This window comes from Nicotiana tomentosiformis, chromosome 4, assembly GCF_000390325.3.
Source record: "Nicotiana tomentosiformis chromosome 4, ASM39032v3, whole genome shotgun sequence".
Classification (NCBI taxonomy): domain Eukaryota; kingdom Viridiplantae; phylum Streptophyta; class Magnoliopsida; order Solanales; family Solanaceae; genus Nicotiana; species Nicotiana tomentosiformis.
The window spans coordinates 3,108,757-3,123,789 of NC_090815.1; the positions used below are offsets into that span (position 1 = coordinate 3,108,757).

The window sequence follows — 15,033 nt, forward strand, 5'->3', positions numbered from 1 at the left end:
TAGCAGGAGTTCACTCGGTATTCCACGTGTCTATGCTCCGGAAGTATCACGGTGATCCGACTCATGTATTGGATTTCAGCTCAGTCCAGTTGGACAAAGATCTATCTTATGTTGAGGAGCCAGTAGCCATTTTGGACAGGCAGGTCAGAAAGCTCAGGTCAAAGAATATTACTTCAGTAAAGGTCCAGTGGAGGGGTCAGCCGGTCGAGGAGGCGACTTGGGAGACCGAGCAGGGCAGCCAGTACCCTCATCTTTTCACAGTTTCAGGTATGTCTTTATACTTGTTCGAGGATGAACGATTGTTTTAAGAGGGGGAGGATGTAACGATCCGGTCGGTCAGTTTGAGAATTAAAGCCCCAATCCCCTAATATCTGCTTTTCCCATATTTGTTTCTACTTTTGGGACTTGCCGGAGTGATTGGTTATGGGATTCAGAGAGTTTTGGGACACTTAGTCCATAGTTGTGAGTTTAAGCCTTAAAGTTTGGACTGTAGTTGGAACTGTGTGAAGATGGATCCGTAATAGAATTTTGTTGACTTCGTTAGCTCCGTTGACTGATTTTGGAGTTAGGAGCACGTCCGGAATATGTTTTGGAGGTCTGTAGTAGATTTAGGCTTGAATTGGCAAATAGTTTTTCGGCGATTTCGGCCGATAGTAAAAATTTTGATATCGAGCTCGGAATGGAATTCTGAAAGTGGTTGTAGGCTCGTAGTGTCATTTGTGACCTGTGTGTAAATTTGAGGTCATTCGGACTAGATTTGATGTGGTTCGGCGTCATTTGTAAAATTTGGAAAATTTTAAATTCTTAGGCTTGAATCCGTACTTAATTCATGATTTTGGTGTTGTTTGATGTGGTTTGAAGGCTCGACTAAGTTCGTATGGTATTTTAGGATTGGTTGGTATGTTTGGTTGAGGTCCCGAGGGCCTCGGGTGTGTTTCAGATGCTTAACGGGTGAAAGCTTGGACTTAGAGGAATTTTTGAGTTGCTGGTTTTGGTGTTTTCGCACCTGCGGTGGGGAGTTCGCAGGTGCGGCCTCGCAGAAGCGAGGCTGGGATCGCAGGTGCACTTTTAGGCCAGGGTGTCAGTGGTCGCAGATGCAACGAGTGAGCCGCAGGAGAGGAGCCGCATCTGCGGAAGGGCAGTCGCAGATGCGGAGGTGAGAAGGACCCAAGGTTCCGCAGAAGCGGACGATTCAGCGCAGAAGCGCATCCGCAGGTGCGAACTCAAGCGCGCAGGTGCGTACCCAGCCCGAATAATTTACCTTCGCACCTGCGTTGATTTTCCTGCAGATGCGGCCCCATACACGCAGGTGCAGAAATCGCTGGGCAGAAAAGAGGATTTCGAGGGTTTGAAATTTCATAACACAAAATTCGATTTAGAGCTCGGTGGGAGACTATTTCTCGAGGGATTTTTAAGGAGAACTATTGGGTAACTAATTTTAACTATATTTTGATCATAATACATTAATCTATTGTTGTTTTCCTCGTCTAATTAAGGAAATTGAGGGTAGAAGTTTGGAAATAGGGGAAAAGGTTCCCCAATTGAAAATCTGATATTTGAATGGGAATTTGACGTCGGATTTAGATGATTTTTGTTCGAGTGAACTCGTGAGTGAATGGGTGTTCATAATTTATAATTTTTACCCGATTCCGAGACATGGGCCCGGAGAGACGTTTTGGGCGTTTTTCCTAATTTCACGCTTTAGTTTCGAATTAATTAGCTAAATTAGTTACTTGTAGTTATATTTACATTATGAAATTAATCTAAATAGATTCGGGCCATTTGGAGTCGGATACTCGTGGCAAGAACGTGATATCGAGTTGATTTGAGCGGTTCGAGATAAGTGGCTTGCATAACCTTGTGTTGGGAACTTTTCCCTTAAGATGTTTGATATTAATTGATGTGTGGGCGCCGTGTACGTACATGGGCTATTATTGCAAAAAAATCTCATTTTTCCTTTCTAAATCATAAACTATTTTTTCCTTATTAAATTGCACTAATACGTTTAATTGTTTAGCTTAGATTAGAGGAGCATGTTTACGTGTTTTAGCTGCCTATTTGACATTTTGTGCGCCATGCTTAGTTAAGTCCCTATTTTCCTTATCTGTGTTCAGTATAAACCGTATAACTCGATGCCATACATGCCATTTCATCTTGCGTTGCATATTTAAATTTGGACTACGGATGTATTCCGGGAGATCCCCCTGTCTTGCATATTTATTTTGGGACTACGGACATATTCCGGGAGATCCCCCAGCATTGCATATTTACTTTGGGACTACGGACGTATTCCGGGAGATCCCCCAGCATTGCATATTTACTTTGGGACTACGGACGTATTCTGAGAGATTTTCCTGTACTGCATATTCATTTGGAACTACGGGACGGTATCCCGAGAGATTTTTCACTGTGTTTACCTTGTTCTGAGCCGAGGGCTCCCTTAACTGTTAAATTTTCGAGAATTTCTTTAACTGTGTTACCGTAAATTTTACTTATACCTTTTACTGTTTAATTTATTATATTTACTCCGGTAGGGCCTTGACCTGACCTCGTCACTTCTCGACCGAGATTAGGCTTGGCATTTACTGGGTGCCATTGTAGTGTACTCATGCCCTTCCCTGCACATATTTTTGTGTGAAGATCCAGGTGCGAGCTATCAGCCTCGGGGTTTGTACGTGCTGCTAATTTTAGGAGACTTCAAGGTACTACTGCTTGCGTTCGCAGATCTTCGGAGTCCCCTTCTACTCCCTCGCCTAGAGGCTTTCTTTATTATCTTCAAACTTTTGTATAGAGCTACATAGATTATAGCAGCTTGTGACATAGTGATATTTCGGGTCTTGGAAAATTATTTTGTATATGCCGAGTGATACTACTCTTGGCTATTCACAATATGCTATTGATCTTTAAAAATATTGTGTTTTCTTTATATTATTTTTTGTAATATTAGACTTACCTAGTCGTAAAGACTAGGTACCATCAAGACACCTTACAGAGGGTTAATTTGGGTCGTCACAACAAGACAACAGACTAATTGCCTTTTTTAGCAAGGGATTATCAAACAAGAACAAGGCATTATCTGTCTATGAAAGGGAGCTGTTGGCATTGGTTTTTGCTGTACAAAAGTGGAGTCCTTATCTACTAGGGAGACCATTTATCATCAAAATTGACCACCACAGTCTTAAATACTTGTTGGAGCAGAGGATTACCACTCCCAGTCAACAAAAATGGCTGGTCAAATTACTTGACTATGATTATTCTATAGCCTACAAGAAGGGGAAGGAGAACATTGTAGCTGATGCCTTGTCCAGAAAAGAAGAGTCCATTCAGCTTTACAGCATCTCTGGTGTCAACTCAGATCTTTTAGACACAGTTAAAGCCACATGGAGGCAAGACCATGCACTTCAACATCTTATCCAATCCATACAGGATGAGCATGTCAACAAGCTTGATTACAAATTCCAAAACGGGATCTTGAGTAGGAAGAACAAACTGATGGTAGGAGCTGATGCCACAATCAGAGCTCAACTTATCTCCTTTTACCATGATAGTCCTATGGGTGGCCACTCTAGCATTACAACCACCTTAAAAAGGCTTAAACAAGACTTCTATTGAAAGAAGATGAAGCAGGATGTTTATACTCATGTAAGAGCCTATAATGTTTGTCAAAAATGCAAAAGTGAGAATGTAGCCTATCCCGGTCTACTATAACTTCTCCATATACCTGATAAGGTGTGGCAAGACATCTCAATGGACTTTATTGAGGGCTTTCCTAAGGCTGCTAGGAAGGAGGTGATATTTGTGGTGGTTGATAGGTTGAGCAAAGCTGCCCATTTCATAGCCCTTAAACATCCTTATACTGCTTTGGATGTGGCTCAGGTGTTCATGGATCAGGTGTTCAGACTACATGGAATGCCCAAATCCATAGTGTCGGATAGAGATGTTGTCTTTACAAGTAAGTTTTGGAAAGAGTTATTTAGATTGCAGAAGGTTTCATTGCTGACTTCCACTGCATACCATCCTCAGACAGATGGTCAAACAGAGGTTGTTAACAGGTGTTTGGAATGCTACCTTAGATGCATGACATTTGAGAAGCCCAAAGCATGGCCACAGTGATTGCCTTTGGCTGAGTGGTGGTACAACACCGCTTATCATTCCAACACAAACATGACACCATATGAGGCAGTGTATTGTTAGAAACCACCTCCCTTACTTCCCTACATGAGTTTTGATTCCCAATTGGATGCGGTTGATAGAAGTCTCCAAGATAGAGAAGCTACTATGAGATTATTGAGGTTCCAACCGGAGAAAGCTCAAAATAGAATGAAGGTGCAAACTGATAAATGAAGGACTGACAGGACATATGCAATAGGAGATTGGGTCTATGTCAAGCTATAGCCCTACAGATAACTCTCTCTCACGCAGCATGGTGTTCAGAAACTATCATCCAAATATTTTAGGCCCTTCAAGATACTTGCTAGAGTGGGATCAGTAGCATACACCTTGGACCTCCCTGTTGGTACCAAGATCCATCCTACATTCCATATCTCACAGCTGAAAAAGAAGATAGGGTCTCACTCGGCCACAGTCACTTTGCCTATAGTACTTTCAGAAGCTGGTCATGTGCTGCTACAACCTGAGGCCATACTTGATAGACGGATGATTCAGAAGCATGGGAGAGTTGTATCCCAAGTTCTAGTCAAATGGTTTAATGCCGCACCTGAGGACAGTACATGGGAAGACTACCACGACCTTAAGCAGAGATTTCCTCATTTCAATCCTTAAGGACAAGGATTATTTGAAGATGAGGGTATTTGATACGATCCTAATGAAGCTCTTTCCAATTATAAAACACTCAGCTCAATTCAGTTGCATTAGTTGTTAGTTTGTTAGGTTAGTTACAACTCACGTGACTAGCACGCGCACAGGAATAAACGGAAAGGGGGAATCCAAAAAGTTAGTTATAACTAACTTTCCCACCCGTTCCTATATAGTGGATGTTTCCTCATTTTGTAAGATCTCATCAGATGATTTGAAATAAAGAATCTCTTTCTTCCCTCTCGTCTCTCTCTCACTTCATGTCTGTTTTTCAGAACTCAATTGAGTTTTTGTCGAGCAAGTTGTTCAAGGATAATTCTTCCGATTTGTCCTTTAGGTGAGCTCATTGTTCTTTCCTTTTCCTGTTAAAACTGTAGAGGTCGTAACAAAACCTTCTCGAAAAAACTAACCATCAAATTCCTAATTTGTAACAAAATTATCCTAACACAAACTACCAAGAATTTAATATCACAAGACACCTTTTTGAGAATAGAGCAAAGCCCATCAAAGATATTTCAAAAGCGCTACAAACTAGCCAAAAATCTAAACTTTCTAGAATTTTTAACAATCAAATCCCTAATTTATAAAAAAGCTATCCCCAACACTAACAATTAAGATTTTTATATCACAAGATACCATTTTGAGAGTAGAGCCAAACCCACAAAGGATACCTCAAAAAGCACTACAAACAAGAAAAACAATAAACTTTCATGAGAAATAACCATCAAATCCCTAATTTCACAACAAAATTATCCTAACACTAACTATCAAAATTTTAACATCACAAGCAACCCTTTTAAGAGTAGAGCAAAACCCACAAAAGATACATCAAGACACCATTGGTAACAAAACTGTCCTAGCAGTAACACTAATTACCAGGATTTTAGCAAGAACAAAACCCATATAAATTCACATGTTCCACACACCCAAATAAAATTCCAACAAAAACCCAGTTCATATTAAATCAGAAATCACTCCAAACATGCAAAAAAACTAAATTTTTATTTAGTATTAACAATCAAATCCCTAGTTTTGTTACAAAATTATCCTAAAACTAACTATCAAGATTTTAACATCACAAGATACCTTTTTAAGAGTAGAGCAAAACCCAAAAGAGATACCTACAAACATGCAACAAAAATAAAATTTCTAGCAAATTTAACCATCAAATCCCTAATTTGTAACAAAATCATGCTAACATTAACTATGAAGATTTTAATATCACAAGACACCCTTTTGAGAATAGAACAAACCCCACTTCATATTATATCAAAAAAAGAATCACTATAAAAATGCAAAAACATATCTTTCACGAAGATTTAAACATCAAAACCCTAATTTACCACAAAATTATCCTAATGGCCTGACCTCCACCTCTAATGGCCTGACCTCCACCTCTAGCTACCAGAACCCTACCTCTAGCTGGCTGAGGGGGCGGTGAAGCAACCGGTGCCGGGACCATGGCACGAGAACCCTGCTGCTGTGAGTTGCCCGGTGCCCGAGGGCAAAATCTAGCAATGTGCCTCGGGTCACCACAAGTATAACAGGACCTCTGTTGTTGTGACTATTGACCCTGAAACTGACCCTGACGACTTGAGTAACCACTCTGAAAACTCTGGAGTAGTGGTGCACTAATAGAAGCTGGTGGTGCATGGTGGTGCATTGTAGGCTAGCTGGTCGGAATAAGACATATGAGGGTCGCGACCACCTGAAGCACTGCGGGATGCCTAGAGCACTGAGTGAAATGGCTTGGGAGGATGGCCTCTACCAAAAGTACCCCTGCCTCCAGACGAGGCACCACTGAACCCACAGAAATGATGAGGTCTCTTATTAGACCCCTGCCATCTCTCTTGTGTAAGAACTATCTCGATCCGCCTGGCGACATTAGCAGCCGTCTGAAAGGAAATCTCACCCCCAGTCTCCTTGGTCATCTGTAGCCTGATAGGGTGAGTGAGTCCATCAATAAACCTCCCCACCCTCTCTCTCTCTCTCTCTCTCTCTCTCTCTCTCTCTCTCTCTCTCTCAGTAGGAAGAAGAAGAAGAGCATGACGGGCTAGATCCACAAAACGGGTCTCATACTGAGTGACAGTCATACTGCCCTGCTGGAGACGCTCAAACTACCTGCGGTAATCCTCTCTCAGTGTGATAGGGAGGAACTTCTCTAGAAAGAGCTGAGAGAACTGGTCCCAAGTAAGAGCAGGCGACCTAGTTGGTCTGGTCGATACAAAATCCTCCCACCACCTCTTGACGGAACCCGTCATCTGAAACACAACAAAATCGACCCCATTGGTCTCAACTATACCCATATTCTGTAGCACCTCATGGCAGCGGTCAAGATAATCATGTGGTTCCTCAAATGGTGCACCACTGAAGTGAATTGGGAAGAGCTTTGTAAACTTTTCCAATCTTAGTAAGACCTCAGAAGACATGGCTGGCCTATTACTGGCATGTGCCGCAGCAACCGGCTGAACTATCCCAGCTGGCGGGGCTGCTGGAGTTTGATACTGGGGAGCCATCTGCTCTGGAGTATGAGTAGCGGGAGTCTGTGCTCCTCCTCCATCCTGAGAGACGGCTGATTCCACAGGAAATGTACCGGCTTGGGCCACACTCTCCATAAGGCCTACCAAACGGATTAGGTCGTCCTGAAGCACTGGGGTGGCGATGAAACCCTGCAGGACCCGAGCTGGTCCAACAGGTACAGTTTGAGATGGAACCTCCTCATTAAAGTCCATCTGAGGCTCCACTGCTGGTGTTGCTGCTCGAGCTCTAGGATGAGCTCTGCCTCTGGCGCGACCTTGGCCTCATCCTCTGCCCCTAACAGGAGTTGCCACTGGGGGCTCCGGTTGCTGTCCAGCTAAAGATGCAATACATTTTCTCTCCATCTGTGAGAGAACAAGAGTAGAAGAGTTCGATTATCAATGGGAGAATAAAATCGCACGACAGAGAAGAATATAAGTGAAATTTGTTCCTAAACTCTATAGCCTCTAGAAGACAAGTGCAGACGTCTCTGTACCGATCCTCCAGACTCTACTAAGCTTGCTCGTGACTTGTGAGACCTAGGCAACCTAGTTCTCTGATACCAACTTGTCACGACCCAGAATTTTTACCTTCGGAACCATGATAGTGCCTAACATTTCACTTGCTAGGAAAGCCAACGTTAGAGTAATTTCTTTTGCCAATCTTTAAACACTTCGAACAATGTAACCAATTAAATAGAAAAGGAACTAAAATGAAGAACAAGTATAACCCAATCATCTAGTACAACCCGGATATGGAGTCACAAGTACACGAGCTTCTAGAGGTTCTACATATAGGGTCTGAAATAAATACAATTGTCTCGAATGAGATGAACAGTAAATAAGGAAAGAGGAAAGGGGACTACAAGGTCTGCGGACGCCAGCAGATCTACCTCGAGTCTCCAACTAAGCTAATCTGAGCTAATGCGCCTTACGGACAGCTGGGACCAGTACCAAAATCTGCACAAGAAGTGCAGAGTATAGTATGAGTACAATCGACCCAATGTACTCCGTAAGTGTCGAGCTTAACCTCGACGAGGTAGTGACGAGGCTATGACAGGACACCCACGTAATTAAACCTATGCAGACGAAAATATACGTACAACATAACAATAATTGAAGGCTAAACATGTACTATTGGGAGGGGACATGCGAAAGGGGTACAAGATACGGTAACTACAACAGGAAATGACAACATGAAACAGTCAATAAACTTCAGTCAATGAAACGGATAAACATAATGAATAAAAACTGCACAGCATCACCATTCATGATTTTACTTTCAACCTCACCATGAAACAGCAATAATGGCACGGCATCACCCTTCGTGCTTTTACTCTCAATCTCTCCATAAAATGATAAATACGGCACGGCATCACCCTTCGTACTTTTACTCTCAATTTTATCATGAAACAATAAATACGGCATGGCATCACCCTTCGTGCTTTAGCTCTCTTCCTTACTAAGTATTAATTAATAATTGCAACAATAATCGGCACGTCATAACCCTTCGTGCTTTAACACTCTCCCTTACCATGTAACAATGAACATATAACAATTTGGGAGATAGAATAAGCAAGAATAAACCTTATGTCAACAACGGTTCCACAATACCAACCTCAACTTCAAAAACAATGCTCAATTATCACAATAGCCCATAAATGCGGAAGGAATGATCAATTTAGTAATAAACTAGTCTAAGCATAGATGTCATGATCAAATAACGAAGTAAATTACAAGAAACAAGTCCCACCCGCATGCATTAACCCAACAACAACGCATAAGTACTCATCACCTCATATATACATTGTACCAACCATTTAAGCATGTAACAAATAATCAAACAAAGTCCTAATCCTTCAAGTCAAGGTTAACCACGATACTTACCTCGCTCCAAAAATTAACTCAAAGCTCAACCACGGCTTTGCCTTTCGAACAAGCCTCCGAATCAACCAAATCTAGCAAATTATCAACCAAACGATTCAAAATAAGCCTTAGGAACTACCCACAAACGAAAAGGGTTCAATTTAGGTCATTATTGAAAAAGTCAACTCCCTGGCATGCTTGGTCCAAACCCAAAATTCTGACCAAAATCCGATTATCCATTCACCCCTAGCCCGGTTTATGTAATTTGTTTCGAAGTCTGACCTCAATTTGAGGTCTAAATTCTAATTTTACAAAAATCCCTAATTATAACCAAATCCCCAATTTTTACCATGAAAATCCTAGATTTTAGGTTAAAATCTTATGAAATGTAATGGGTAATTGAAAGAAAGTATGTTAGAATCACTTACCAATGAATTGGGAAAAAAGATCTCTTGGAAAAATCGCCCCAAAGGTTTTTAGGTTTGAAAATTTGAGAGAATGAACTAAAATCCTGTTTTTCCCATCTTAAGTTCAGGCACAGATGTCGCAATTGCGACCTAGGGTTCGCAATTGCGACCTAGGGTTCGCAATTGCGAATCCCGCAAATGCGAGAAATCTTTCGCAATTACGAAAGTATCACATTTCTGTTGTCATCGCAATTGCGATGGCTTTTTCGCAATTGCGAACTTTAATTCCTCGCAATTGCGATCATTTTGATCGCAAATGCGAACAATGCTCCCCAGCCCCACTTCGCAATTGTGAACCATTGATGCCCAGCTATTCTTCACAATTGCGAGGATATAGCTCGCAAATGCGAACCTAACATGAAGTCTGCAATACCGCAAATGCGAAGCCAAACCTCGCAATTGCGAGGTCTGAGGCCTGCACCAGAAACAGTAGAGCACCATCTATTTTTCTAAGTCCAAATTCACTCTATAGCCTATCCGAAACTTACCCGAGCCTTCGGGACTCCAAACCAAACATGCACACAAGTCCAAAAACCTCATACGAACTCGCTCGCGTGATCAAATCGCCAAAATAACACCTAGAACTATGAATCGGATACCAAATCAAATGAAATTTTCAATGAAACTTTAGAATTTCTATTTTAACAATCGGATGTCCGAATCAAGTCAAACTAATTCCATTTTTCACCAAATTTTGCAGACAAGTCATAAATATAGTAATGAACATATAACAAACTCCGGAACAAAAATCCGGGCCCGGTAACAATAAAGTCAAACCTTAGTCAAATCTTTGAATTCATTAAACCTTTAAACTTTAAATTTTCGACAAAATGAGATAACCCGAGCTAGGGACCTCCGAATTCGATTGCGGGCATACGCCCAAGTCCCAAATCACGATACGGACCCATCAGGACCGTCAAAATACAGATTCGGGTCCGTTTTCTCAAAACATTGATCGAAATCAACTCAAATGGGGTTTTAAGGTATAATTTCATATTTTATCAATTTTTAACATAAAAGCCTCTCGGAAAAAGACACGGATTGCACACACAAATCAAGGAAAGCTAAAATGAGATGTTTGAGGTTTCGAAACACAAAATTAAAGTTTAAAACTCTAGATGACCTATCGGGTCATCACAGTAAATTAACATTCTATTTACACTATGGATTGTCCAGAAAACATAACATCTAGACAAGTCTTGAGGAGAACTTCCCTTTTGCTTCTTGTCCATACAACTGAAATCGTATAAATAGAGGGTAGCATTTGCAAATAGAAACAAGAGCACATCGCATCCAATCAATTGGTTGTAACTTAAACATATACACTTCTGTCCCACATTTTTATCTTTTCTTGGCCTTTGTTTTTCATCTTTCAAGATGCAAAAGCAAGAAAACCAAGTAAACCAACCTCCTCCAAGTATGTGTTTCTTCCCCCTCAACTCCTCCCCATATAGAGGCAAATCTAAGACGGTTCTATGAGTTCCGTTGAATCCATTAATTTCAACTCAAATTATAAAGACGTGTATAAATAACATTTAAAATATACATACATAATAATATCACACTCATTCTGAACAGATTTTAGATTCTGAGTTCGCCTATGCTCGTTCTAGACTCACTTTCTTTTTTATTTTTGATTAAAGGCTATCCCACAGAATTTACTCCAAATGAGAACAAGAAGAGATATAGTTACTCCTGGAAGGATGGTAAGTTTGTTAAGTCATCAAAATTTCTGCAAATTAAATATGGTTTCAACAGGCAGAGATATAGTTATCAGCTAAGAAAATCAAGTCTACAGAATTCTCTTAATAATTTCTATAATATCCTGAACTTAACTAATCTTGCCTTTGTTTTGTGCAGCCTTTTTGCACTATGCTGCTGCTGGCTATGTGAAGCTTGTTTTGACTAAACGTTTGGAATATAACTAATCTAAAGGAGTCAACTGGTGTTGGTTTATTCAACTAGCTAGTGATGCAATATATATGTACTCCTATGTGACACTTTACCATGTAACCAAATATGTTTTTAGGATCTTTATATTGATGCAGCACATATATTTCTTGTTTTAATGAAGAATAAAGTACTTTGTTTATGAGAACTTGGCTGCACCTAAATATGAAGTGGAGGTTCATTAAGAAAACTAAAATATGTCAAGAAAATGAGTAGCACCCGAAATCATTACAGTACTACCTGAGGGGAAGGCAACAACTGCTCCACCATCTTATTAGAAAGGATATATGCAGTTGGTTTCCAGAGAACTTTTGAGGTAGCCATTACTGTAAAAAGATGATTTGCCCCCCCCCCCCCCCCTCTCAATATAGTCACATGGGGGACTTTCATGAGAGGTACAAGCTAATGTAACTGTAGATTGTAAAACAAAAATATAGAGTGCAAAACGCATAAAGGGAACATACAATAGGATGTAACTAATCAGTAATATTTTGAAAGAATAAAACTCAACATATTAAAAGAATAGTCTAGAAGTAAAGAGTAAAAGCTAACAGTGTGTTACAGCACCTGTGTATGTGTGTTCCCTATATAAATCAATTACACCAAATAAAATTCGCAGAATTATTTTGGACAACAACAGCAACAACAACCCAGTATAATCCCACTAGTGGGGTCTGAGGAGGGTAGTTTGTATGCAAACCTTACCCCTACCCTGGGGTAGAGAGGTTGTTTCCGATAAACCCTCGGCTCCCTCCCTCCAAGAACTCACCACCTTGCTCTGGGGTCACTCGAACTCACAATCTGTTAGCAGAATTATTTTGGGGACACAATCACAATTCACATACATACCTTCAGTTAACCTTTTACAAGCTTATGGCTTGTACCAAAATTTTTTATATTAATTTATTACCTCCATTCGCTTAGACAACCTTCTAAATCATCATTACAAGCTATGAGTATCCAATCGTCATCTGTATCCTGGTACTGAATACGAAAAAGTTCCAATCTTCAAGCTTGTTTTCCAGTTCTGCAAACTGATGATGAAAAGTAAGTTGATGTATTCCCCATATCATTGTTGCAGTTTCTCCATTTTGCAAAGCAGAAACAGGTGGACGCCGAGAATTTTGGGGGACTGTGCCAGGAACTCGTTTACTCAATTTATCATTTGGCATTTCAGTTCCAAACTCTATCTGCTGTAATGGCAAATCATGATTGATAATTTTCTTCAAGTTGGTTGAAGAGTTTGAACCAAAACCAGACATAGGATCTAGTGCCCTGCCCACAAAGTAGGAGTAGATGTGTTCTCAACCTTGCTTTAAGTAATGCAATATCAAATTCTGGCCCTTGCTGCATGGCCAGACTGTTTTTTTGACCCAATTCTGGCCCTTGTGGGATTAACACCAAATGGTTGCCCAAAAGTTGCAAGTACAAACTGACTATTGTCCTTCACAAGTGCCCAAAATTGAATTAAAATGTCCATTCGCACTGACAAAATGCATCTAACTGTAGGTGAATCATCAGGATATGAACCTGTCGATGCATTAATCCTTTTCCATACAATGTTTCTGGCTTGAAAACTAGAGGTTATAACAGAAAAGGTAAATACCCTTTTAAAGGAAAAACAAAAAGCAATAGACAAAAGAGATATATATTATGCAATTCAACTACTAGCAGGCCAAAGTTCTATGTTTGAGGTCAATTTCCATAACCACAGATTGTGATAGTATATTGCCTGACATTATTGAGGCATCAAAAGCACCATTTTTCACAGCTTTTAATGCAAAATTTCTTTTTTCAAGTGTGACATAGGTTTGTGTCCCCATATCATTGTTTTGCATATCCTTACTGAGATCATGTCCTTGCCTGAATTTGCCTCTCAAACATTAAAAATATAGATGTAATAAAAAAGATGCATTTTACTCTCTTCATAAAACTTCCATATTAATGCCCGTTAACCATCAATCCTGCTATATGTAGAAATATCTCATAATTCAGCATTTCAGTCTATCCTCTTGACAGATATGAGAAATATTCCACCTTTTATTATATTTGCGCAGACAAAATTAAGTAAATAAAAGTGCATTTTCTATAACAGCTTATGTTTTTAGATAAGGTTAGTCATACATTTCAATATGGTATCAGTTCAATGTGGGGCATATTGATAACATAATTAAGTAAATAAAAGTGTGACTTCTCTAATAGATTAAGCTTTTACATAAGTCGGCAAGCAATCCAAGTTTCCACCAAATTCCAAAGCAATATAAAGTAATCTATATAAAAAGTCAAGGTTTTGAAATCATAAGGGAACTTACAGAGTTACAGGAAAGCCATGGATTATCGGTGATCCTTCTAATGGCTTTCAGCAGAATTGGCAGTAACTCTGCAATCACAAGGGGAGATAGGAGGAAATAGCAGTCCAGATAATAAAGATTTATTGGGGATTCTATAAGATAATTCTTTTTCTTCTTCTACCATTACAAATTCTTGAATTTGTACTTGTTCTTCTCCCATTATTCAAAGATATTATAGTAGGTAGTACAAGTAGAGAAAGATGCTTGTGCAAAAAGATTTTCAAGAATATTCTCTCTGCTCCTTGACATCTTAATGAGTGATCTCATGAAACTGATGTAAGTTGAAACAGCTGTTGTTTTGACACAATTCATAAGCAATCAGATTTAGATAAAGAGTACCCTAGTGTAAATGGAAACCCATGAAGTAGCAGACTCAAGCTGCCCAAAGAAGTAAAATGATTGGAATTTAATGTCCTTGAGAGAATCAAAAGAGCCTGGAATCCCTTTTGCTTTGATCGAAAGGATGAACAGTTTTCTTCACATTTTTGTTCTTCTTCTTCTTTTGGTACCTCAAGGTAATCAAGAGCTTGAGAATCCAGAATGGGATTTGATTTTCAAGCAAAAAGCATATCTCAAAGTTATCTGATGCGTCTGATATGCTTATATATCTCAATGAAACATGCATTGAGAAGCATCATTCTTGCAAATGCAGCATCATTGTACAACCTCTGATAGATATAACAGGTTTGGTCGAAGTGGTGGTGAAGGAGTGGAGGAAGGATTTAGTTGTTAGGACAGGATTTGATGCTGAAACTATAAACTCGAGAGTTAAACCTTGATTTTGCTCAATATTATTCTTACTTTATAAACTCAAGAGTCAAACCTTGATGTTGCTCATTATTATTCTTTCTTTAAATCCAGAAATGAATGGGGAATGCCTTTATTTAACATAATTTCTGTTTGCTGGATATGCGACAAACAAATGTTAACCAGAATTTCTCTGATTAGGTAACTTTCGTTTTGTTTTCTTGGACCGAGACAAAATGGTATATCAATTCCTTTCATTCAGTAGAATAACAAGATGCAGTATTCCTTTACTGTTCCTGTCTTTATAATAAGAACCAATTA

At 39.7% G+C, this 15,033-nt stretch overlaps 1 long non-coding RNA gene across 1 annotated transcript; it reads left to right on the forward strand.

Annotated features, from left to right (window-relative positions):
- The first annotated feature begins 9,530 nt into the window (after positions 1 to 9,530).
- LOC104092047 (uncharacterized) lies at positions 9,531 to 11,762 on the forward strand. The gene is made up of 2 exons (XR_011415718.1): positions 9,531 to 11,370; positions 11,525 to 11,762. It is a non-coding gene; the product is annotated as an uncharacterized lncRNA (long non-coding RNA).
- Positions 11,763 to 15,033: the final 3,271 nt, after the last annotated feature.